The sequence below is a fragment of the Notechis scutatus genome, chromosome 1 (assembly GCF_049901735.1).
Source record: "Notechis scutatus isolate UNSWTSFEM ecotype Mainland chromosome 1, rNotScu1.2, whole genome shotgun sequence".
Classification (NCBI taxonomy): Eukaryota; Metazoa; Chordata; class Lepidosauria; order Squamata; family Elapidae; genus Notechis; species Notechis scutatus.
The window spans coordinates 281,196,101-281,223,601 of record NC_142009.1 but is presented as its reverse complement, the minus strand read 5'-3'; the positions used below and the strand labels follow the sequence as shown (position 1 = coordinate 281,223,601).

The following is a 27,501-nucleotide window of genomic DNA, read 5'->3' as shown; positions in this document are numbered from 1 at the left end:
TTAATGACTTTTTAATGTTTTGCCAATCACCATTCAAGGTCCTGCCCAAATCTTGTCTTCAAAGCCAAATGAAATAGGATCTTGGGGCCACCAAGAGTTGACTGCCCCTAAAAAAGAAGAAGAAATAGTAAACGGGAGCCAGTCTACGAACAGAAATGACATTAACATTCATTTCTATAATACTTTATTCCCAGCATGCTGTTTCTAGTGTGAATTGCTTCTGAATTCCTTATAGAATATAATTTCTAAGTGTGATTTGGACTTTACATTTTTAAAATATATTTTCATAATCTCAAAGGTTTCATATATCAGCAAGCTTTGAAGATTAGAATATTTTTTTAAATTCTCAGGATAATAAAATACAACATAGTTCTGTAATTTTTGTACAATGATATAATTTACATAAGAAACATTCCTTTATTAGCTTGTGCTGCATTATTGCATTGCTAATTAACTATTTTCATTTCAACATTTTTCTGTAAGTTCTTTTTCCACCAAGCTGCTGAACTGAATGCACTGTGCATACATATAACTAGTTTTCCTCAAGAATGCCTGTTGAATTTTCATGCAATAAACATATTCTAGTATGTACATCTCCTAATTTCAATTCACTAATTTTAAAACACGCCCAGTGATGCCAACAAATAATCTAGAACTATCTTATTGTCCATTCTGAGATGGCCATTTTTTTTCTATTTAGTCCTCCAGGCATGTATATTGCTTCGGTGACAGAAATGGTACTCAGCAGATTCTGACCAGTTCTAGAGAACCGGTAGTGGAAATTTTGAGTAGTTCGGAGAACCGGCAAATACCACCTCTGACTGGCCCCACCCCCATCTATTCTCTGCCTCCCGAGTCCCAGCTGATTGGCTGGTTCTTCTTTTGTTGCCCTGCACAGGAGAACGGAACTGGAAAGCAGGTTAGTGGTGTGGGAAGGGAATGGAATTTTGCAGTATCCTTCCCCCAGGGAGGGAATGGGGATTTTGCAGTAATCTTCCCCTGCCATGCCCACCAAGCCATGCCACACCCACCAAGCCACACCCACAGAACCGGTAGTAAAAAAATTTGAATCCCACCACTGTTTGGTGAGTGCCTAAAAGGCCAATTCCACTTCTATAGAAACATTCCTATAGTTTCCTGCAGCTCATATGTGCCTATATTGACAGCTGAACTGTTAGCACTGTGTACGCCCAAAGTTTTCTCAACAGTCTTCCCATCTTCTTTTCACTAGTTCTGTCATTATTTTCATATCATAATAATCAGACAACCTGATTTTTAATCTAATATTCATATTCTAAATAGTATATTTTTGTCTTTTTCAGTTTTCCATCCATATGAGTAGAAGTAGGGATATAAGGTAGCTTTTCTTTTATATGACTTCTTGCCATGAATCTTCTAAAATATTTGTACATAAAGTCTATAGTTGGTTCTTCACAATAGTCATTGATCAGAATTATGCAGGTTAATAAATAAATAATTTCTGTTGAGTCCTTAGTGCTCTCTGAGCTTGGTTGCTTGCTTGCAGATGTTTCATTATCTCACTAGGTAACATCTACAGTACTAATGAATGTAGGGTTTTCTCTGTGTTTGTTATATAGTAGCTTATCCTGCCAGTGTTGGTGGGGTGTGATTTTTTTCTTCAATATTTACTTGACTCGATGTTGTTCGCTGCTCAATTGTTTGTGTGGTGTTAATCCCTGCTTATCTGGATGTTGGTTGCTGAAGAGAATACATTCCTGTCTTGTCCATCTTAGCTCTTTAATTGTTTCTTTTGAATGGTATATAAATGTGGTTTATCTCTACAACATGTGTCTATTGATGGGAGTCATCAGTAGATGTATAGAGATAAACCATATTTTCCCTTGATAAATTTCATTTTTAATAAATGCCAAAGGCATGGTTCAATTGTTTTGAGAATATCATGCCAAAGCATGTTAGCAGAAGCAAAGCTAACCCTCTCAAAGTAGTAAAGTAACTCAAAGTTTTCTTTCAAAATATGGCAACAAATACTATAAAGCACTTTTTGAGAACAGGAAAAATATCTTCTGGTAGCCTAGAACATTTGCCAAGGGCCAGAAATAAATGATGCAGTTTATTGTAATTTGATTGACTGCTATCTCCACTCTTCATTTTAAATTGCCAGCAAGGAGGTATGTGAGAAGAATCCATTTTATTACAATTCATCATAAAGAATCCAACTCCATTTAAAAGGTTAAGAAAAGTTTTTTTAAAATCCTGCGAATACTGTAGTTAGAGGGGAAAAAGAAAATAAAGACACTACCTTTAGTAGGATAGTGCTTTGTAAGTGCAATGTAAGAGTAACACAATGAAGCATTTTTATTGGCCTTAGATTTTCTATCCAAATACTAAGAATGTTGCTGGGGCACAGAGGATTGCAATTATTAATATTGCAGAAAAATCATTACTAGTCATGAAACATTATTAACTCTTTGTTTATATTTTTGTGGTTTTGGTAAAGCTTGAGTCAGCCTGTGTCAGCCTCAGCTGTTTTTAAATGACTGGAGTATGACTAATTCATATTTATTTATAACTTTTATATCATGTTTCACTAAAATCTGAAAAAACTTCAAATAAAATTCAAGTTCTACTACTTGCTATATTTGTTATTGAGCTGGTTGTTTTATTCTTACCCCTAGTGATTATTTTATGTTGAATATTTTACATAATGTTTATGGGATATTTTATTTTAAATATAGCAGCATATAATGTAAACTATTATTAAAAATTGTTAAAATTCTGGTGCTGAAAAATATTGCTGTCCATTGATCACTTTCCACATAGAAATGTAGGAGCCAGGTTCTCAGAGTAGGCCCTCCAATGGAAATCTAACAGTAAAAATATAGAGAGCCATACTGGAAGTTTCTACCACTTAATGCTTTGAAAGGAATATGTCTTAACAAACTCGTTGCTTTTAAAAGAGGGAGGTTATAACAAAAAATAGCCAATAGAGATTTCTGTTAAAACATCTGAAACTCAAAGCCAAGAAATAATTTTAAATTGCATCATCTACTTTTCAAAATGCCCGGCTACAAAATCTCGGTTCAATATCTGATTTGTGAATTGAATGAACCCTTACTGCAGTGTTCTAAGGTTATTTTCTTCTCTGAAGAGAAACTTCTAATCTTACTTATATTAGTAATTATTTCTGAAAATTATAAAAAAAGAATGACTTAGCTTCATAACAGTTAATCAACAATCATTAACAGTTAATCAACAATCATTGTACAACCCTAGCATATGTGATTGTAATATTAGAAGTCTCTATGATAAAAGCTTCAAAGGTATTAACTTCATTCATATGATCTAGAATTTGGGGTTTGGTTTAATGAGTATATAAAATGTACTTGTAAAGTCAGCAGCAGCTGCCAACATGCACTAATATATTAAGAGATGTAATCTTGGGAAAGAAGTTAGTTGATGTTCCTGTTGGCCCTCCTATCAACTTTAACCTCCAACCTTCTTCAGCATGTATCACCACAAATAAAACTGCTGAGGTTTGACAGGAGGATAAAAAGTCACCAGGCCATTGCACAGAGCTCTCTGTGTGATTTTTTTTTCTGTCTTAAACTTAAATAGATACTGCTGTAAGTCAAAGTTTTAAAGGAAGCCGTAAACACGCACCCATATCACTTTAATTTTAATAATTTCTGTTTTATCAGAAGAAATGAAGAAATATACATACTAAATTATGTTTGACAACTAGAATTTAGTGGTTTTGTTATTGGTTGTCTTTGACCATTACACAGATTTCTGTTCTTCATTTTAATGTGTACTGTTTCAAGCAAGCAGCATATGATATTGATATAAACATGGCATTTTGTATACAGGCTTATAAATGAATTTTTAGATCATGATTAAGACAAACCAGATGACAAAAATAAACGATATGTTTGCATGTACTCCACTTACTTTAGAATACTTTTGTGAACACTAGCCACCTGTGATTGAGCAAAGACAAAGCTCTTACTTCATTTTACCATTTTGTACAATTCTTTTACAAACTGAAAAGGTTATACACAAACTAACACACATATATATGTCTAATGTCTGTATATATCTTGTTCTAATTGTGATACATTTCTGCAGACTAATCTTTTTCATCTTGGCAAACATGCTTTTTTTTCCCTAGGAAGATTAAGTGCTTTCACAAATTCTATCAAAATAAATTAATATTGCATTTTCTTGTTTGCTTAAAAACAGCAGTTTAACATTTTCATGAACACTTACTACACAGAAAACATAAATATAGATATAGATATTAGTACCTGTTTATTTGTTTGAGTGAGTAAACTTTGCCTGCAAAATTGTAGGCACTTCCAATTGTAAAGAAATGCTGAAATCTCTGCATGCACTAAGTTAAATGATTCATCTTTCTTCAATTTTGAATCCATTCTTACAGGTAGTCTTTGACTTACAACCCCAACTGAGCCCAAAATTTCTGTTGCTAAGTGAGATAGTTATTAAGAAAACTTTTCCCCATTTAGCAAACTTTCTTGCCATAGTTGTTAAATAAATCACTGCAGTTGTTAAGTTAGCTTCCCCATTGACTTTTCTTGTTAGAAGTTTGGAAAGGTAATGAAAGGTGACCCAAGTGTAATTCATTACCCAAAGGTAATGAAAGGTGACCCCAATGACCCAAGGATACTGAAACCATCATGAATATAAATCAGTTGCAAAGCATCTGAATTTTGATCATGTGACCATAGGGATGCTGTACTTGTCATAAGTGTGAAAAATGGTCAAAGTCATTTTTTTCAGTGCCTTTGTAATTTCGGACAATCACTAAATGAACTGTTGTAAGTCAAGGACAACCTGTATTCATATGCAATTCTTTACAGATTCAAAGTAAGTCAGCAACATATGTGGCAGGTACAGAAATTCAGATACTTTTCCAGTTGATTCAGTGCTAACTTACTGTTCTGTTTACTGTAAATGAGGGTCAAAAAGATGACAGGCTTATTAGGTCTACAATTATCCAGGTGAACAAATATCTTGTCCACCCTAGATGAGTTTATACGCCAAGCTTCTGAAGGAACTTGCAGATGTGATCTCAGAACCACTAATCCAGATCCTGGAATATCGGGAACCACCAGAGGACTGGAAAAAAGCTGGTATAATTCCTATCTTCAAAATAGGGGAAAAAATGATCCAGGAAACTACAGACATAACAAAAGACATAACAAAAGCCAACATGGGTTTGTCAAAAACAGATCATGCCAGACAAATCTTATTGTATTCTTTGACAAAGTGACAAAAGTAGAGGACCAGACAAATGGTGGGAATATAATTTACTTGGACTTTGATAAAATAGACAACAATGTACTACTTGATAAAATAGAAAAATGGGAATTAGATCCTATCTAACAAAATGAATTTCATTGGTAAAAAAAGTAAGGCAAGAAAAACTAAATGCACAGGTATGCACAATAGGTGGTACTTGGCTTAGTAATTGTGAGAGGGATCTTGGAGTCCTAGTAGACAATCACTTAAATATGAGCCAGCAGTGTGCTGCAGCTACCACAAAAGCCAACACAGTCCTAGTTTCATTAACAGTGGGATAGAATCAAGATCACATGAAGTGTTAATACCACTTCATAATGCCTTAGTGAGACCACATTTGGAATACTGCATCTAGTTTTGGTCATCACAGTGTAAAAAAAGATTTTGAGATTCTAGAGAACAGCAACAAAGATGATTAGGAGACTTGAGGCTAAAACATATAAAGAATGGGTGTTGGAATTGTGTATATCTAATTTAATGAAAAGAAGGACTAGGGGTGACATGATAACAGTCTTCCAATATTTGAGGGGTTGCCACAAAGAAGAAGGGATCAACTTAAGCTCCAAAGCAACAATTTTTAAGTTTTTAAGAAGAGATTGGACAACTATTTGTTTGAAATGGTATAGGACAGTGATGGCTAATCTTTTCATTGTCGTGTGCCGAAAGTACACGTGTGTGCCTGCACCCATAGTGCAATGTGCGCGTGATGACACCACACATGTGCATCTCCGCATGCACACGTGTCTCCCATGCACGCGTCCCCCTATGCATGCATGGCAGATACGCGACAATCAGCTGGCTGGCGGGGTGTACACGCATTTGCAGTGGATCTATTCCGGGCGTTGGCTTGCATGCCAACAAAAATGGCTCTATGTGCCACTTCTGGCATGTGTGCCATAGGTTCGCCATCAGATGTAGAGTTTCCTGCCTGAGCAAGGGATTGGACTAAAAGACCTCCAAAGTTTCTATAAACAGATTCTTTAATTTAATTTAAGATTTTATAAAAAGATTCTATGAACAATCATATGAAGTATTAGGACTGCTTTATAAAACCTTAGTAAGACTACACCTGGAATACTGTATCCAGTTTTGGTCACCACATTACAAAATAGATGTTGAGACTTTGGAAAAAGCGCAAAGAACAACTAAGATGAGACTAAAACATATGTAGAATAATTGCAGGATTTGGGTTTGGTTAGTCTAAATAAAAGGACTGGGGGGGGGGGGGCATGATAGCAATATTCCAGTATTTGAGAGGCTGCCACAAAGAGAAGGAGTCAAATTATTTTCCAAAGCACCAGAGGGCAGGACAAGAAACAATGGATGGAAACTAATTAAGGAGAGAAGCAACCTGGAATTAAGGAGAGACTTCCTAACAGTGAGGACAATTAACCAGTGGAACAGCTTCAGAAGTTATGGGTGCTTCATCACTGGAAGTTTTTTAAGAAGAGACTGGACAGTCACTTGTATGAAATGGTATAGGGTCTCCTGTTTGAGCAGTGGGGCTGGACTAGAAGTCCTCCAAGGTCCCTTCCAGCGTTATTCTGATTCTGATTCCATTCCAATTCTGTTATTCTAATGTCTAAGGTTGGAGTGCTGTTGTGTCTCCTTTCAGAAACCATATGTTCCTCTAAGCAGCCTCTAAGCGTTTGAAAATGAACATAATTCCCTCTTACAAAGCAAGGGAAGGAGGTTCTCTCTCTCCCTCTCTCTCTCTCTCCTTCCCTCCCTCCCTCTCCCTCTTCTGTCCTCCCCACCTCCAAAAAGGGAGGCAGGAAATCTTGACCTTGCATGTGTAAGTTTTGTAGCCGTAGTCACTTTTATCATTTTCCCATGAAATTGGGCCAAATTCACTCTCTCTGTGTGTGTGAATCACACTTCACTTTCTAGCAAGTTCAGCTGTTAGAAATATGAAAAATATTGAATGCTATGTAGAGCTGTCGAAGCCAAGTAATAATATTAGAAGATCAAGAAAAATTTCTGGTAGAAGAGCCCTCAAAATACCACCAACAGGTCACTTGCAAATAGCCTTCTGAACAGTTTAGCTGACACCGGAGTAGTTGTCCGCAATATAGTGTGGAAAGGGAACTTCACGAAGACAGTAGTGTCACAAAAACAGGAAAAGCCCAAGGGGAACATCAGGTCAGCCATAAAACAAACTTACATAGGAAAAGGAATCAAATAAAAAAGGTATTAAAGAATCCCTATAGACAAAAGCCTAAGTAATTAAGAAAACTAGACAAATAAGAAAAGGAAACAAAAAGATAATTTAGAAAACCCTTACAAACACAGGACATACCAAATAAGCAAAACAAACAGACAAAAGACACAAAATATAAATTACAAAAGAGACAGACGGGAGATTGCCACAGAACAAATATGAAAAACTATCTTAAAGCTAAAAGAGATTAGAGAAAACCAATAATACAATCTGGCCATCCTGCGGAGTTTGCCTTCTGCACCCCACGGAGTTTATAGGAATAAAGGGAATAAAGACAAACTCAAACAGGATTTGAAACATTAAGCACAAATACAAACATTCACACAAAATCAACTTACAAAGGGAGAAAAGGGTATAAAAAACCAGGGACTTACCATAAGAAGCTAGCTAGCCCAGGAACGCAGACTTCTCGCTGTTCTCTGCCTTCCTGAAAAATAAAAAGATCCAGCTTTCAAGCAGTTGTCCGTATCCCTGCGCCGGAGCTCTCCCATAGGGAAAATCGAATCCTCAAAAGAAAGGCATTTTGACACCTTTCAACAACAGTGTTACATATAAAAAGTGACCTTTCTCTGATATCATCAGAAAAGTCATTGTCTAAAGAATAAAAAATAAAATTATTTTGAAAAAGGTACTTTGGACTCTTGAAACAAAAAAATGAACCATTTGACCACAGCCACATAATGTTTAGAAGTGAAAAAAAGAGTGAACCATTTGAAAAAAGCACACCTTGCCAACAGTTAAGCTTTATTGTGGCTTTATTGTGCTTTATGCTTTTATGGCAACCAGTGGCACAGGAAATACTTTGAAGATGGAAGAAATAATAGAGTCAAATATCAATATATCCTAGGGGCTCTGGTCTCACTGCTGAAAAAATTGAAACTGGAAAGAGATTGAATATTTCATCAAGATGACATACTGAAATATATCCCCAAATCAACCAAGAAGGACTTACAGGAAAGAAAGATGAAGGGTTTGGAATGGATTTCACAGTCCTCAAACTTGAGTATTATTGAAAATCTGTGGGGAGTTCTCAAACATAGGCTGCAGGCAGGGAGATTTAAGAATATTTCTGAGCTAGAAGAGGTCGTCAAGAAAGAGAGGGAAAAAATACCCAAACAAGAATATATAATCATTTACTGAGCTACTAAATTTGATTATTTCCATCAAAGAAGATGTTGCAAAGAATAAAGTCAACTTTATGGGCCTGAGTCCAAATTTATGACCTGCCATATTCACTGTTTACTTATATCGTGAATGTAATAAGTGTGCTTTCAGATTTGCAGTAAGATGTTTTAACTTTTGTTCTATATAGAAGTTATGTCTGCTGTTTTTGAATTAGAGATTCATTGAAACATTTGACCAGAACTGCCTAAATTTGTACATGCACATTTGGCTCTAAACTGTAACAACCATCAGTTAAAAATGACAAAATAAAGCCAGGTAAAAAGAAAGCCAGTTTTGTTTGGTGCTTAAGGTGTTGGCCTAGAAATCAGGAGACTTTAAATTTTAATCCTGTTTTAGGCATGAAAAAATAGCTGAGAGATTTTGGGCCATTCATTTTCTCAGTCCAACTCATTGCACAGGGTTATTATTGTGGGGGAAATAGGATATTTGGAGAAGTACCCCTGAGTCATGTATGAAAAAAAGACAGGATAATAACCTTTCAAAACATCAAACTGTTATTTAAAGTAAATTAAACCAACTGTTTATAATATTAAAATAAATAAAAACATATTTTAAAATGTCTGGACCATTTCTGGCCTGTAATCTCTAAAGATGGGGCACCACAATCATCATTGTTAGGAATTGATAGTCACCTAACAGTTGGGTTGGAAATATATAAACCAGGATAGACATTTAATACTGTCTCTTTAAGGGAATGCTAAAATTGTAATTGGGTGTGGTTCCTCAAATGGCCATAAGATGGAGCCAGAAACCTGGGTTATATGTTGTTGTCAGTTGTTAGTTGCTAGATGTTCTGATGGTTGATGTTCTTGGTTCCTGCATTTTCCCTATTGTCTGTTGCTGATCGTCGTTCTTCTTGGATTGCTGTAAGTTTGTTACTGAACTGTGTATGATACTGGACTTTGTTATTTGGATTATCTCTGGACTGAACACTGACTACTTTAACCGTGTATGACTTGGATTGCTTGTTGGACTTTGCTTAACCATTTACTGGAAGTAAAACCTACATTTTACTATTCAGTGTACCTGTGTGCCGGTCGTGTGTTATTCAACATCACTCTTACTACGTTTCCCTGTGTGCACTCATTCTCCTAACAGGGAATTACCTCAACAATCATGATTCAATAAGACTTACTTTCATAATTTTAAATCAATTATGAAATAGATTCTATCTCAAAAGTTCTTCACATGTTGCTATCAAAATAATCTAAACCAGGCTGAATGGCACACTCACTGAATTTGCATAGGTCATTAGAGATAGCATTCCTTTTCATTTTAAGAATGTGCAGAGATAATTTATTTAGCAATTCAAGAGTAATTCAAATCATCATTCTTCCTCTACTTTCACCCTTTCATTTTGGGTGCAGCTCCAGGTGATCTGGTTTTCATGCTTCTTGCTGAAGTTTAGGACTGTCTGCAGAGCATGATCAAACAGATGTGCATGACAGTGCAATTGAAACTCCCCTGTAATGTGTCAAGTTTCATTACACTGTCATGCCTTGACGATGTAGTTACAAAGATGTTAGAATCTTCAAATCAAACTTTGAATCTGAGTCATAAGTAGCTTTTTGGGGAACCATTTTAGCTTTGAACATTCAGCAACCATAACTCAAGGACAATTTGTACTGAAAGAGTAGAAGGGAATCAGAGTCATCTAATGAAGTTAAATGCTAGAGAGACAAGAAGGATAAAGGTTCTGCTTCCTTGTGTAATGAAGAATTAGGTAATGGGACTTCCTATCACAATGACAGAGGCATTAATGAATGATTTATTAGATTGATATCCTTGCTTTATTTTTGTACAACTCAAGGCTGCAAACACAATGCTTTCTCTTTCTACTATCCTCACACACAATCCTATGAGTTGGGTTGGGAAGAGAAAAAAGTGTTTGATCCAAATTTAAAATGGGATTACATGTGATCCTCAAGTTATGATCATAATGCAACCTGTTTATTTTGGTCCTAAAGATCATAAAACAGGTCAGTCATGTGATTGGAACATTAAGCTGTGGTCAATGAAGCTTATCAATTTCAGGGAAAAGTCTTAACTAAGACAGAAATTTTAAAAAAATCAAGTTTGTAGCCACAATACTTCAATTGAAGCTGAAGTTGTGAAAGACAATAGACCGTGCTAAAGTTAGTGCTTTTCAAAATTTGGGAAAGGTTATTTGGTTTCAAAGTCTTGCTGGTGTGAAGGAGGGCTATAGAGACTAAGCAATGACCTTTCTGGAAATATGCCAGAACTGTTACCTAGATAAAGGAGACTGAAACACTTTTAAGTCCTGAGAAAGCAACTGGAGAAAGTGCCTCCCTGATTCATTGAGATACAAGAAGGGAGGGAGGTACACCACACACCAGAATCATATTGCAAAGAGTACCTCTATTACTACAGGTAGTCTTTGACTTATGACAACAATCAGGCCTAGAATATCAGTCATTAAGTGAAGTGAGATGTCTTCACTTGTTAAGCAAGATGTTGTATGACCGCTTTACTCAACTACTGTAATATTGTCACTCTTAGTTGTAGTTGTTAAGTGATATCAGATGATCCTTAAGCAAATGGAGTCCAAATAAGGAATGTGGGGCTGTGGGAGATGCCCTGGGCAACCTGGCACAACCTACAGCACCCACTAGTACACAGAAGTCTGCGGTGGCCTTAGAAGCCTTAGGTGGCTATCTCATCCACCAACACATGCAAAGCATCCACTTACCTTCATGGTTTTTCCTCAGCTGCTGACAGGCACAACCAGACTATGCTAGGTGTAGTCTTCCTACTCAGGTCACCTTGTGCCATTTTCTAAGCAGGTTCCATTCTCACGATCCTTCAGAAGCTTCTTTCTCCAATAATAAATAAAGGATTAGCATTGAAATAAAAGAAGACTTTCAAAGGATAGTGAGAATGGAGTCCACCTGGAGAATGGACCAAGGCAGCCTCAGTAAGAAAGCAAGCATGTACAGAGTCTGGGCATGCCTGTCAGAAGCTGAAGAAAAACCATGAAAATAAATGAGGCTTTTTGCACATGGTGATGGGTTAGATAGCCAAATGAAGCTTCCCCGGCCATGGCAAGTTTCCATACAACGGAAGGGACAGGTAGGCAGCTGAGAAAAGAGTACCACATTAATTCCACAGGAGGATACTTTCCTTATGAATTTAAAGTGGATGCATTCCAGATAGGCAGAAATCAGTTGGAGAATAATAACAACTTTGCAGACTAAAGAATGTAATTAAAACATTTAATAAATGTGTTGGCTCAAAAGGTACTATCAGACTCCTCCTGATTTTTGGACTGACATGGTCTCCTGTTACAGAGAAGAGCTGTCTGGTGCTAATTGAACTCTAAACAAAGATGAGCCTTAGCCAAAAATAACTTTAGCGGTGATGGAATATGTCGTGCCACTCTTGGAAAATAATGCTGCTACTGTTTTTTTGTGTTTTTTTTTTTTTTTTTGCATTTTAATGTTCCCTGTGTTTGGTATAGCAATAAAAACTATTCCCAAATATTTAAAGATTTTTGATTTGCTTAATTGTTAAGTGTCATGCGTGTACTCTAGGATGCTTTGGAAAAATTAATATCTTGGTTTTAGAACAATTCATCTCCCCATGCTTTCTCAGAACACTATGTGGCTAAGCACACAAATATTGTTTTAATCTTACTGATGTTTGTAAAAAGGAACACCCTGAATTACTTCGTTTGGCCACAAGAAAATTGATATCTAGATTGATGCATCTTGTTTTATGCCTCTTCAGTTTGGAATTTCTTTAATATAATAGGCTTATGTGTATCATAGGAAAACATTCTTTTAGAGTCTTCGTAGAGTTTGTACATTGTATAAGAGCCACGGTGGTGCAGTGCAGTACTGCAGGCTACTTCTGCTGATCACCAGCTGCCAGCAGTTTGGCAGTTCAGGTCTCATGAGCTCAAGATTGACTCAGCCTTCCATCCTTCCGAGGTCAATAAAATGAGGACCCAGATTGTTGGGGGCAATAGGCTGGCTCTAAACCAATTAGAGAGGGCTGTAAAGCACTGGGAAACGGTATATAAGTCTAAGTGCTATTGCTAAATTAACAGAAAGAACTATTTTTGTTTTGAATTTCCTCTTCAGCCTTGTTTTAGAGATAAGATGGAATGTAGAACAATTTTTTTTTAAAAAAATGTATATAACTCAGAACCTGGCTTGAACAATACTTTTACCCAGATGTTGAAGTATATCAGCCTGGTCAAAATTAGAGCATCAATCTGCCTATCCATCTGCCAAATAGCTTGCCAAGTAATCCAATCAGATAGTTTGTGTTTACCTTGTTTTATTTTTCTTTCTTTCTTTTCTTTCTTTCTTTCTTTCTTTCTTTCTTTCTTTCTTTCTTTCTTTCTTTCTTTCTTTCTTTCTTTTCTTTTCTTTTCTTTTCTTTTCTTTTCTTTTCTTTCTTTCCTTTTCTTTTTCTCTCTTTTTCCTCCAAGTCAGTATTAACTCCTGGAGACTGCCTGGAAAAGTCTCTGTGGTTGTCCTGGCAAGATTTTTTGGAAGTGGTTTGCAATTGCTTCTTTCCTAGGGTTGAGAAGAAAGACTGGCTTAAGGTCACCCAGCTGGCTTTGTGCCTAAGGCAAGACTAGAACTCATTCTGATTTAATCTGGAATCTTAATCACTATACCAAACTGGGTCTCTTATGTTTAGCATAGAGTTTGTTTGAAGGACTGATGGGTCAGTATATAGATATCATAATAGGTACCATAACTCCACTTTGTTAGTCATTATGGTACCTATATACCGGCAAAGACAAATCTGGAAAGCTGATTCCTTCAACTGCTATATCATTGATAAGCAAATTAGATGTTCATTTAAATATTCTTCTCTGCTATCTGATTTTGCATAAATATGCAGCCAAAATAGTTAATTAAAAATAACAATGTTATTTACTGTTAACAGTAAGATAACTTATTTTTAGGAAGACACCCTATTTTTGGAAATTATCTGTATTATTTATTTGACAAAATTGTTTAGTACTGCCCGAAATGTATGTTTGTTTGTTTATATGTGTGTTATACAATTCATACTCTGCAAAAATGCTAGCTGTTTAATTATTATAACTTGAAAGGGGAACAGCATTGATTATTAAAAAATAATTGTGAAATACAGTAATGGCAGTGGGAAGTATTCTGCTGAGTGCTCTATTTCAGAACATGCACAAAAGTTAGATATATAAAGAGGCAACAGACTGTTCTGAACTGATGAATTAATTTTTCTATTTTCAAATTTCTACTTTCTGAAGACAAAACTTAAAAGGAAGCCAGACCTATGTTTATCCCCTTTGTATGTCAGAGTTTAAATGTGATGTTTTATGTATACACTCGTTTTGACAGTTGAAAGACCTATAAAGCAATTATATAATTGCATCAAGTATTAAGTAGAAGAGATAAAGGCTTTTAGAAACTCCAGAACTGTTTTAATCATTGCATCACCTGAAGTTGAGCTGCAAAATTATGTCCTAATTATTTATAACAAGTAATTAACTACATAGGCTGTGGAAGATTTTCAGAAATTAGTTTTCTTTGATTTTTACACATACACATAGACAAACACCCCATCATTTTCTATTTTAGTGGTTTCCACAATTTAAACATGAAATTCTTATTGTTTGCTTTCTGTTATATTAGTAGTGTGTGTTTTCCAATTCTAATCTTCACATTTTTTCTTTCTTTATCACCAAAGTAAGCCTTTTGAAGCTGAGAAATTTTTCACAGCAATATTGACAGTATTCACATTTGCATGATGACAGCCAAGGAATGGAGCAGTAATTTTTGAAATTGCAGAAGTATTTAGAACACTGATAAAAGCTGAAATATATTTTTGATGGATTGAAGTTAAGCATACATGATTTTTCCTGCTGTCAAAAAGCTCTGAATTTAGTGAATATTTGCCTGCTGTGAGAATGCAAGATTAACATCACAACCATCACCCGGGCACCCAAACCCTGCAATTTAATAGCTTTTTAGGTTCTTTCCTTTTTCTAAACAGCAATTAATCTCATTTTAGTACAATTTTCTCGTTTCTGAAGTTGCTCATTGAATCGCTGTTTTGTTCATATTTGGCTTCAGCTCCTCTGCATAGTCATTAAAGTCCCAATTAATGTCACCTTTAGCTGAAGAGTACTCATTTTTATTGAGAAAATGACAGTTGCTGCCATGAGTAGTGCAGTGTAATATACATTAATTGCCCTGTAACACTGGTAATTACGAGTTTTTCAAGCCTCTCAGTAAACTGTCATGCCTAGACAAGACTGTGCTAAAATAGATTACTCATTAGGGAGACCTGTCCTGTTTTCTGTTGGGTTCTTAGTGTTGGCTTTAAAAAAAAAAAATCTTGAGCTTGAACAAATAGTTGCCAAAAGCAATTTCCTACAACAACATGTTTCTGTTGGGTTCTCCTCCCGTCACTTAAGTACGTGGTCAGCAAACAGACAGGGTACAGTAGACTCAAGAAATGCTGAGATGTGGATAGATTTTGCACAGTGCCAGGACTAATCTTACTAGTTCTTAATTCATTGTTGTTACTCTGTGGTAGACTGTGTTAAAAGAGATAGGTATTATTACGAAACAAAAATTGCTGCTGACAGTGTTTGGTTAGAAAAATTATATCACTCACTAGCCAAGTGTAGTCTAAATTCAGAAATCAGTTGTTTTTTTTTGAAGAAGAATGTTTTTGGGGAATATCTCTTAGATTCTTGATTGCCCAGCTCAAAACTGAGTTAATATGAATAAAATGATTGGTTCTACATAACAGCCTTTAACATGTGTGATACCACCAGTGTGCTTTAATTTCCAAATGAATGTTATTTTAATACAAGCAGTTGCATTTTTCCTCCTTACTTTCTTGGGGGACTTCTTGTCATGTGTGTATATTAACATAAAATAATCACTTCTAAAGCCATTGCAGTAAAGAACTGGAAACCTTTGTTTTTATCTTTGTTATAACACCTGCTTTAGGCAATCTGCTCTCTTTTTCTTTCTAAATGAATTTTGTCACAGCCTTTCCTATTCTCTTGTAGTGATGAGCTAATGAAAGTAGATAGTACAATTTGTGCTGACCAGGTAGCAACTGCCAGCACACAGCTGTGGGTAGTTTAAAGAAATAAATAAAATATAACATTATATCACTGATTTACCCATTACCCAACATTAATAGTGAGAGACCTTGGTGTGTTTATCTGTTTGTATTGGTGTGCGTTTATCGAATTGTTTATGACAAGACTAATTGGGGTAATTGTAGACACTGAAATTACCTGTCAACTATATGTAACCACACTCCCTTTCTTTCTGACAAATGATGACAACTGAGGGACCCCGTAGCATTACTCATGATGGCTTTTCGAGTGGTAATAAGGACAATAGGGGCTCTGGCTAATTTGACATGGACAGCCTTCACAACAAGAAGCCAGCTAAATGACTTGTCAGTGGGGGAAGGAAGTCAGAAAAGTAATGGAGTCCCCCATGGCGCTCTGACAGGGAGATGAGGCAATTTCAACAGAAAGTGAAAAGGCTTCAGTTTGTCAAGTATTTAGAACAATCAGAGAACAGCTAGAGGCTGGAACCTGACAATAAATTTGTGAACCATGGTAGCAGTTTCATATAGGTCAGTTATTTCATAATGGTTACGCAGCTTTTAAAGGTTTCTGCTTTCGTAGTAGACTTCACATCTGCCAACTGGTGCTTTATCACCTCAAATTTATGGTTTGCTTTTACACAGTAGGAATAATAGTTAAGGTTATAGAATACATAAGTGTGAGACACCGTGCTTTTCAGATCTTGGTGTGCTAAAAAAAATAAACAAAAATTGAGGTGGCAATACTGTGATGGCATCCATTACAACCCTGAAGTGTTAACATGTTTGTTATATAGAAGGAGACATATCTCTAAGTGTTTTCTTTTTAAAGTTTTCTTTTTATTTTTTTCACTTTACTGCATAGATTCTTATTAAATGCTAAAAATATATTGATGAATGTAGACATGTGTCCTTCAGAAGAATACTATAATTTTTACTTAGTATTTTGTTCAAAAATGAATTAAGTTTTGTTTTCTCCTTATTGTTTTGCTTTTGACATCTATTGCATTGAATAATAGAGAACATAAGTTATTTGTTTGAATGCCATGACTTTCTAAGAATTGTTTAGCCACTTTTTAATTATGTTAACTATGTATGTGAAGATGTGTTATTAGTTACCACATTTTTAACAGATCTACAATATCTAAGAAATTTATAAAACATCATTGTTACATGAATGTATCAATGATAGAATCATGACAATTTTCAAATGTGCAATCCTTAATAAAGGATACGTTTTTTATTAGAAGGAAATCACTGAAAACTGATGTGAAAGAAGATAAAAAATGATTTTGTAGTCTGTAGTATGATGCTGAGCATTCCATATAAATTTGATGGAGAAAACATCTATTAACATATTAATGCTGTTAACCTTATTCTTATTTTCAGTCCTGTGCGTATGTTTGTGTGTGTGTGTGAATTATATAATACACAAATGCCATGAACTTTTCCTCTTTTCAAGGAAATTGATACCTGAATAAATGCTGGCACCTGTGAAATATCTGTTTAGAATTGAGGAACATGGCATTACAAACCCATATTTTGTATGTAGTTTCCTTTTCCAATAATACTTTGAAAAACTATATATATAAAGCTCTAACTATATAATTCTATATATAAAAGCAAAATACATATTCACAAATTCCTATATGTATGTTGTTTCATGGATATATGTTGTCAGTTAAATGGTTAATCATACTAAAGAATGTAGACCAGGTATAGTAATTCTATTTAGAGAGATATCCAATTATGGACTTTTTGAAAAATGCAAGGAGTCTGACTGGCGAGAGCCACACTGAAATGTTTTGGCGTATAAAGAACTAAATAAATGCAGCTCATTGCGCTTGATGATTTAGCTTGCAAACTTTATATTAATTAATGTACAAACTCAGTTTTGAACAGAAATAAAGGAATTGTGACTTTTCATAATTTGGACTACTTAATATTACATTGAAGAAATAAAATAGACTAGGATTTATCAAAAAATTATGTAAATGCAATATATCAAAATCATCTCTACTTTCCTGTATGTAGTTATAGAGTATATGGGTTGAATACAATCTTTTCCATAGATATTTCAAATCAAATAATTATTTTCTCTATTCCTGGATTGCTTCTTATTTGTCCTTTATTAAGTGGTTTTTCTTCTAATAGAAAATATTTTTGGCAAAGCAGAATATTATGAAACTTCAAGATAATCATTTGTACCCTCATTGATAGCTGAATACTCATATTTCATAAGATGAGGTCAGACCTCTACCAACTGTTGCTTTGAGTTTTTTTTTTAAAAACATGTAGTGTAGCTGTCAATGAGAATAAACTGCTATTAAATTGACTGCATAAAATATTACATTATTCAGCAAGACACACACACACACAAACAAAGGAAGACGTTTCTAGGAATCAAACTGAATGCAGACAGAAATATATATATAAAAACTAGCAATTGTCAATTTGGCTGAAATTATAATAAAATATTAATGTAAATACATTTTAACAAAATATCTTATTCTCAATTGGACAATTTTGATTTGTTTTGCTGTACCTTTTACATTTGAATTTTCTTTCTTGACTATAGATAGACTTTAGAGAAGTGTTTTATTTTGAATAGCCTTTGTATAAGATGGATTTAATAACTGTAGAATAAGCATAATTAATACTTATTTCCACAAAATAGTACAATGAAAATTAAATACAAATGCTTTATCTTGAATATATAGAAGATCATACATATAGATCATGATGCTCATTTTTGTGACATTTAACATCAGAATTTTCTTTAAGAATAGAATCAATAGGAGATTATTTCTAGTGTTATTTTATATGTTCTAACTGGATCTGTAGATTATGCAAGAATGATATGGAATAATAATTTAGAAGCCAAATGTCTTCTCAGTCAACAATAGTTGACTGAAATATCAATAATAAAATGGCATTAAAATGTGATTTATGAAAAGAATAGCCTAAAATCATGGTCATAGAACCCTGCCAGGAACAATCATTGCCTGTTAAAGCATTATATTCCAATGTACAGTTTATCATGGGGGAGGTTCATTACTCCTCCTTTTTCCAAAATGTGGAAGGGAGTCTTTGTGTCTATGCAAATAGTTCTATGTGAACAAGACATTATTATCACCCTAGTGGAGATTAGCTTTCCAGTGATATCTTCAGCTAACATGAAATAAGAAAGAATTTCCACCACTCTTGGCATGCTGTATTGTTTGAACGGTTCCTATGAATTGTACCCTATTGTGCCTGTCAGCAGAACAGAAACTTTCTCCCATGTATAGTGCAGATTTGTGAATTTTTCATAATGGCTCCTCAGCTCATAATCAGATATCCATTATCATGTATGAGAAAACATGCTATTAATGTGTATTGTAAGACAGAAATACATGAGGTGGGAGAATTCAACCTTTCCAAGTGATTCCCTAATTTTTTTTTTCAGTACAACATACAACATTAACTGGATAATTAAATGAGGGATTGACACATCCACATGAATTAGATCTCCATTAGCAGAAATATATATTTTATTAGAATCTGCTAAATTCAGGTTCAAAAAAATATCCATTGTCATGGATTGATTATTTATTGATAAGATTTTGGCTACTGGAATCAATTCTATATATTAATTCTCCACACTGAGTTGGAATCTTGTTTATTCCTGAATGTCTAAGAGAAATTTCAGGTTATATCACAGATATTTCAGGTAAGAAGACCTCATTATGAATGCTAAAGTAGAAAGAACTATGGACTATAGATTTCTCAATTACTTCATGGAGCAAACTCAGTTGCTGGAAGATTGGTTGGGAGATAAATGTTACCTTTCAAAAAATGTAAAAACACAATTGTGCCTGTTATGGGACACTGGTGGTGGTTCCAAGAACCCACAGTTCAGCCCTGAGCTACAAGTATTCTATTGACAGCACGGAATGCCTATGGCCAGTTCTTATCCACTTATAATTAATAGTCTCCTTAATTAAAGTGTTGTAAGGCATAGTCTTTCAATTTATTAACTGAAATTTACATATAACTAGAAGTGCACATAAGTATTTAAATATGAATTCATTGGTGCTTAGTATCAGGTAAATGAGAAACACTCAATTCTGTACAAAATAGAGCATGAAATTAGCATGAGTTAAATCATTTGTTCTATATTAGCATTGAAGTAGACATATTTGTCTAGTGAATCTATGGATTAAATAAATTAATATATTATATCATTTACATTAGGAAATGTTTATATTTGAAGGAGAAATAATGGCATATATTCCTTATGTATTATAATAGTTTTGATCCAATTATGTACAGTATTCTAATCACTACAAACCATTTAACTTTTTAAGTATAACATGAGCAAAATGATATAATCCAAATACTGCTATTCACAAAATGATTAGATAAGACTTCTGAAAACTCATTTCCAACATATTTATGCTACAGACTTCATCTTTTTAATTTATTGTGTGTTATATTGCAGCTTTTAATACCCTCCTTCTGAAATGTCCTATTCAACTAGTCCTTTTGTATGAGTTTACAGTATACATTTTTCTCTTTTCCCTCATAATTATTAATTTTTGAGAATAAATACATTATTCTACTTTTCTGGGGTTTGCTCATACTACAGAATCAAATACAGGGGGAACACAAGGTTTAGAACGAAACTGTAAACGAAATAGCAGCTTCACACAATTAAACTGTCATTTACACTGAGGTTCTTTGCCTAAGAGAAAGTATCACTGTAGTCAAGGACTTACTTTTGGATAGATATGCCTGAGGTTAGGTTAATTTTTGTATCAATGTCTATTTGTATTATATGTATAATATAAATGTATTATATTGCATGTGTTATATATATTAGAAATTCTAATATCTGTATTTATTTTTAGTGTTTTAATTTTTTTTCCACTTTGTCTACTCGTTTTACCCCTCTATTTCTTTACTTAGTCTGCTACAATAAAACATATTAATCTAATAGGAGGCATATCTGTAGAGAAACACACAACATCATCATTTCCCCTAGATCAATCAACCATGAAATAATTAAATGAACTTTTTGTTTTTCCATCAGATTGTGAAGAAATACAATACAATTGAATTTGTCCAGATTTTTAAGTGGAGAGGGGCAAGGGAACATAAAAATGTGACCTAAGTATTTTATCTGGCCACATTCTCCTTTAACCGCTTAAATTTCCTAAAGCACTCGATTACATTGCATTTTAATTTTAAACCCATGTGTTCTATTAGTGGAAAGCACATGGCATTGATTTGCACTCAGAGTTCCAGTCTGTTTACCAGAACACAAGGCTAGCATGTACAACCTCTCATCTAGGTCAAAAGGCCTAGAGAATACATATTTCTGAAACTTTAGCCTTGTGAAAAGTAGAAGTTCTGATTAGCTCTGCCAACAACCAATTGTATGGTTCTTACTACCACTGATTATATTAGCCTCACATTTATCAACTACACAAACACTTAACCTATTAACTTGAGAGTTTGTTTGTTTAACAGCAATTGCGATGTTCAGAAGAGTCACTCCAGAGCACTGAGTATATTATGAAAAGACTGTTTCCCCCACTGATTCATAATTATGAGGACTTATATGCACAACAGTATTTTGAGATAGACTCCTAAGATATGGCAAACATATGCTTGAAAATGTAAAGTTACTATGATAAATAAGTTTGTGAGAGCATATGTTTCATACCTCAATGCAATTGTCAGCAAGTAGGATTAGATGCAGCCTCCTGCTGAGTATTCCTTTGGTTACAACTAAGAGTTGATTCTCTTAGTCGTATGAAGCAACTATTGTACTGGTTTTAATATAAACTATTAAAATATGAACTGTAATAATTAAAAGATCTAACAGTGGTAGATATTTCATTAAATCAGGAATAGTATGGGGAGAGAGACAACACATTCATTAAGAATTGGAATTAGAAACTTTTTTCATGTATTAATTAAAAAGAATGGAGCAAACTGTACGTATACATTTCTTTCATATTTCATTGCAACTTACCATATTTTCCACAAATATAGGCTCTACCAAATGTCATTGCTTCACCATGTCCACTATGTTAGATCTTGTAAGATGATATGTGATTATTAGATTTGCCAGCATGTTGCTCTCATCCAGTCAGGCATATACGCATTAATATGCCCAGTTTAAAGTATCTGAGAAATAATTAGTCTGACTCCAATCTCATAAACTTACCCTTGATTCTGCTTTTACTATAATTGAGAATATGAGGAATGAATAAATGAATGAACAAATGAATAAATGAATGAGTGAATATGTTGTATAATTAAGCAGGGAGAGTTGTTAGCAAATAGTGAGGAGATATTGCATATAAATTAGTTACTAATACCATAATGCTTCCTTAGTTACAGAGGGGTTATACACATTACCATTTGCATCACTGGCAGTTTTACCAATGCTTTTTGGGAGATACTGACCTCAGTTTAGATAAATAACTGATGAGTAACAGTATTTTTTGCCTTTTCTCTTGTTTTAATAGCATAAGGTTTAATGTCTATGGAGATTTTCAGTCATCCAGGCCATGGTTGCCCCAAAGATGCTTTTTTCAAGAAGCAACTGGACTTTCTTTGAAGAAAAACATTTCGCTGCTCATCCAAGAAGTTTCTTCAGCTCGTTTTTCTCTGAAGACGTTTTGCTTCTCATCCAAGAAGCTTCTTCAGCTCCTTGAAGAGCTGAAGAGCTGAAGAAGCTTCTTGGATGAGATGCATTATGTCTTCAAAGAAAAACTAGAAAGCCCAGTTGCCGCTTGAAAAAAGCACCTTTGGAACATAGGGTTTAACATAATCAGATGTAGATTAGTTGTTGTTTATCCCCATACAATCATCAATGTAACTGAACTTAATATACCATTTAGGATACTTTGAAAGGCTTGTTGAGGATGCTAAACTCATTCAGGTTATATACCAGAAAAGAGTAATTCTCTCTGAATAAAAGCTATGAAGCTATGAAAAGGTCTACAGTGGGCTTCTATTCATTTTGGGAAATTGGAATCCTGAATAATCAGCATGGTGACCATGCAGAAAGTACCACTTAGACTTATATACCGCTTCACAGTGCTTTACAGCTTCTCTAAGCAGAATACAGAGTCAGCATATTGCCCCCAACAATTTGGGTTCTCATTTTACCCACCTTGGAAGGAAAGGAAGGCTGAGTCAACCTTGAGCCTGGTGAGAGTTTAACTGCCAAATTTCAGTCAGCCAGCAGAAGTAGCCTGCAATACTGCATTCTAACCACTGCATCACTATAGTCTAGAAAAGCACTGTATATTTCTGATCAATGTAATAGGATCCAGGATAGATCTAGACAGAGAGTGGTATAACCACATGCAAATATGCAGCCTCACATATTTTGTGTTGTAAATTCATGTAATACCCAGTCCTTTGTGTTTATGTTAATACTTAATAAATGCCTCCCTCTAACTAGGATGATTTTTTTTTCCTGCCAAATATCTGCATAGTGAGGCGTGACAATTATTCTCTAAGATAGAGGAAGATATTGGGAAAAAGGGGTTGCAACCTGAATATTGTACACCACAGGTACCTTAGAAGATTAGCTTAACATTAGCTCTTCTTTGAAAAAGGTGATTTTCCTGTTGAATTTAACTTTTTTTAACACTTAAATCAAGTTCTTTTTTCCTCTGTCTCCTAACTGCTCCTTCATTTCTATTTTGTTCTCTCTCCATCAATTTCCTTCACAGCACAGTTAATAGAAATACCAATAGCACTTAGACTTATATACCGCTTCACAGTACTTTACAGCCCTGTCTAAGCAGTTTACAGATTCAGTATATTGCCCACTTGGATCCTCATTTACTGACCTTAGAAGGAGGAAAGGCTGAGTCAACCTTGAGCCGTTGAGAATCAAACTACTGGCAGTCGGTAGAGTTAGTGTGTAATGCTACATTCTAACCACTGTGCCATCACAGCTCTTAACCTTTCCTCTTATCTCACCTGCATTTCCCCTCTTCTTTTTACTCTTTCAGCTAGAAGAAAGGAGCAGATCCATACTTGTGTGTCTTGAGTATTTTACATATGTGAGGGATATACACAGATTGATGTGTATATGTGGATGTGGCAATCTTTGTGGGCAAAATGACGTATTGCATAGGTTTTTTGTTCTCTCTTACTTTTTTGACAGGGTGAACATTTGATCTTCCTTTTAGATACATGTGGTACATATAGGAGACATTAATAGCATTCCGATCAGCCACCATTCCTTTTCTCCCTTTAATTTATTATGTCTGATTTTAATGAATTTTAAGAATAAAAAGAATGAAATAAATCTCAGCCAATAAACAATGATTTGAGAAATCTCCTCAAATTAGCATCATTTGTTTAGAGTTACAATTTGCATACATCACTGAGATTACAGATTCTTTGTTTGAACACAATTTTAGATTATTATCTCATTGAATAAGAATCAGTGGGTTACATTTTTTATGTAAAAATGTGACCATACAAACACAACTAAGTTGTGATTTAGGTGATCAACAAAATGCAATCACTTTTTTTTAATACACGTTAGCAAACTGCTCTAGGAGTTATATTGAGAAGGAATCTTTGACTCTACAATATCATTTTTGTCAGTGAGTGTAGAAATTATTATAAGCATGATTCTTGTCTTTAAAAGAAATGACAGAAACCGAAGCCTCCAGAATTCCCTGTCCAATTTCATTTTTTATTCATATGTTCATAAAATAGATCATTGTTGCTTTACTGTCTCTCATAGCACTAAATTATATGAATCTGGCTGAAAGGGATGGGCCTGTAGATTTCAAGAACAAGATTTCTGATCCCATATAATGACTTGTCATAATCATTTCAGATATGCCCAACTGGAAAGAATGAGAAAACAGTGTTTTATTGAAACCATGGAAATTCTGTAAGTGGGATAGGATATCTGGTAGAAATATATCATATAGAAATATCAAATAAAATAATAAATATTATTGGACTATATAGATAGAAAGTTACCATTCAGAGAAAAATAGACTAGAATTATGCTTTACTGTAGGGTACATCTTTTTTGAATGAAATCTATTTCCATCCTGTTTAAATTGCTTAGGATGACTCAATAATTGAAATCATTATCTATTAACTAATCAGAAAAATTCAAGATCCATTAATTCTAGAAATGGCATAATCTTTTTTTTATGTAACGTGAATGCATAATCTTCAAAATTACATTACATTTTTTAAAAATCATATTGTATACAATTATCACACATAATTTTTAATTTTTATCATATAATAGAATGATTTGAATACTAAGCAATTACATACATGTGTGTGTGTAAATCATTCTGCTCTTTTTCAATTAACTCTTGTGAATATTTGCTAAATATTTTGTGATAATGTCCTTAGGCAGTAATCAGCTTTCAAACAATATATTTTAAATAATAGTAATTTTGCTCTATCGGTTGACTTTTTATCTTTGTATCTTTAAAGACAAATCAATTGTAGTTTTGTTTATTTATCTCACTTCAAATTAGGGTAAGGTAGGGTAAGGTAGGATGACTCAGTGGTTAGAATGCAGTACTGCAGGCTACTTCTGCTGATCACTGGCTGCCAGCAGTTTGGCAATTTGGGTCTCACTGGCTCAAGATTGACTCAGCCTTCCATCCTTCTGAGGTCAGTAAAATGAGGACCCAGACTGTTGGGGAGCAATATGCTAACTCTATAAACAGCTTAGAGAGAGCTGTAAAGCACTATGAAGCGGTATATAAGTCTAAGTACTATTGCTACTGCTATAGGATAGGATTGGATTTCTGTGTTCATTATTATATATTGGATCCATATTTTTTTAAAAAAATTAATACAAAATATTTATTTTATTAAAAAAAATCCTTTATGGTCTGTTTCATTCAGTCCATCTTTCTCGCTGAACACAATAGATTTACTTTGATCAGGAGCATCTAGAGTTGTTCTGAATATGTCTTTATTGATCTTTTGTTTTACTAACTGTAATTGTTTTTGAACTTAGGATTCACTGTTGTAGATATAGCCTATACAGAATAGTTCAATTCATCTCAGGATTTACACTTTTATTTTTCATAATAAAATCACATGAAACAAATGCAGTATATCCAACAATCTATTTTACACTAGGATTGCCTATTCTGCTAAATAATTTTCAATATTTAGATGTGAAACCTCAGCATAACAAGATTTTGATAAATTTGAACAAGCAAAATTTGTGAGGTAAGTAAAAAACAAATAAGTACTTTAAAGAAACAAAAGGCCTAATAGTTGTATAGTGTATGAATTACCTGGAATAATAAATCAATCTTAATTCTGACTTTTAGTCCTTCAGTTGGAATTATAGCTCTTTTCATCTCTTGAATTTTTCATTTTTCTCATGTTGCCATAGTGAAATAAAGTAGCATGAGCAAAACTGTGTTTTTTTTCCTTTTCTTTTTGAACTTGGTTAAAATAATGGTTAATCCTACTACCTACAACTGACAGATTTATAACTGAATATTTAGCTATAAAATACATATAACTTGCCCACTTTCACAGAGAATTCGTTTGTGTCAGGACTTTATTTCCAAGCCATGCTTTGCTTTCCAGAATCTCTCCTCCCCTTTCTCTCTCTCTTTTCCCCCCTCCCGCTTCCTGCTTTCTTTGCCAACTTTTTAAAGTTTTAGTAGCACTGAAAAAAGTAACTTACAACTGGTCCTCACACAACCATCACATCCCTGCAATCATGTGATCACATTTTGGGTGATTGGCAACTGTTACACATTTACAATAGTCACAGCATACCATGGTCACATGATTGCTACCCTACAAAAAGATCTTGACTATGTATCTGAATGGTCAAACAAATGGCAACTTCAAATCTCAACAAATAAATGCTCTGTCTTACATATTGGCAAAAAAAATCAGAAAATAAAATACAAGCTGAATAGTCAAGATCTTGTTGATGACCCAAGCTCTGTAAAGGACCTTGGAATACTCACCTCTAATGATCTAAGTGCTAGAGCCCACTGCAACTACATAGCCAAAAAGGCATTAAGAGTTGTTAACCTAATCCTACGTAGCTTTTTCTCTGGTAATATCACACTACTAACCAGAGCATACAAAACATTTGCTAGACCAATACTCGAATACAGTTCATCAGTCTGGAATCCACATTATGTATCTGATATTAGCACAATTGAGAAAGTCCAGAAATATTTCACAAGAAGAGTTCTCCACTCTTCTACTCATTGTAGAATACCTTATGCCACCAGACTTGAAATTCTAGAACTAGAAAACCTTGAATTACGCCGTCTTCGGTCTGATTTAAGCATGGTATATAAAATCATACATTGCAATGTCCTACCTGTCAATGAATACTTCAGCTTCAACCATAACAACACAAGAGCACACAATAGATACAAACTCAATGTTAACCGCACCAAACTTGATTGCAGGAAATATGACTTCAGCAATAGAGTGGTCAATGTCTGGAATACTCTACCCGACTCTGTAGTTTCTTCCCCAAACCCCAAAAACTTTAACCTGTATCTACTATTGACCTCACCCCTCTTATTCTTCTTATTCTTCTTTTATTTTTCTTATATGTACCCATTTCATGTATTCACAACTATGTATACACTTATACTTATTATCTTGTAAACAATTGGCAAATCAAATAAATAAATAAATAAATA

General features: G+C 34.3%; 1 protein-coding gene and 1 long non-coding RNA gene across 3 annotated transcripts in view; one reads left to right on the top strand and one right to left on the bottom strand.

Annotated features, from left to right (window-relative positions):
- Nucleotides 1–27,501, top strand: part of CDIN1 (CDAN1 interacting nuclease 1) — a 141,669-nt gene that overhangs the window by 100,384 nt on the left and 13,784 nt on the right. The window lies entirely within an intron of this gene.
- Nucleotides 13,144–27,501, bottom strand: part of LOC148133411 (uncharacterized) — an 89,729-nt gene continuing 75,371 nt past the window's right edge. The window contains exon 4 of the long non-coding RNA XR_015746761.1: nucleotides 13,144–13,251. This is a non-coding gene — a long non-coding RNA (uncharacterized LOC148133411). The remainder of the gene's footprint in view (nucleotides 13,252–27,501) is intronic.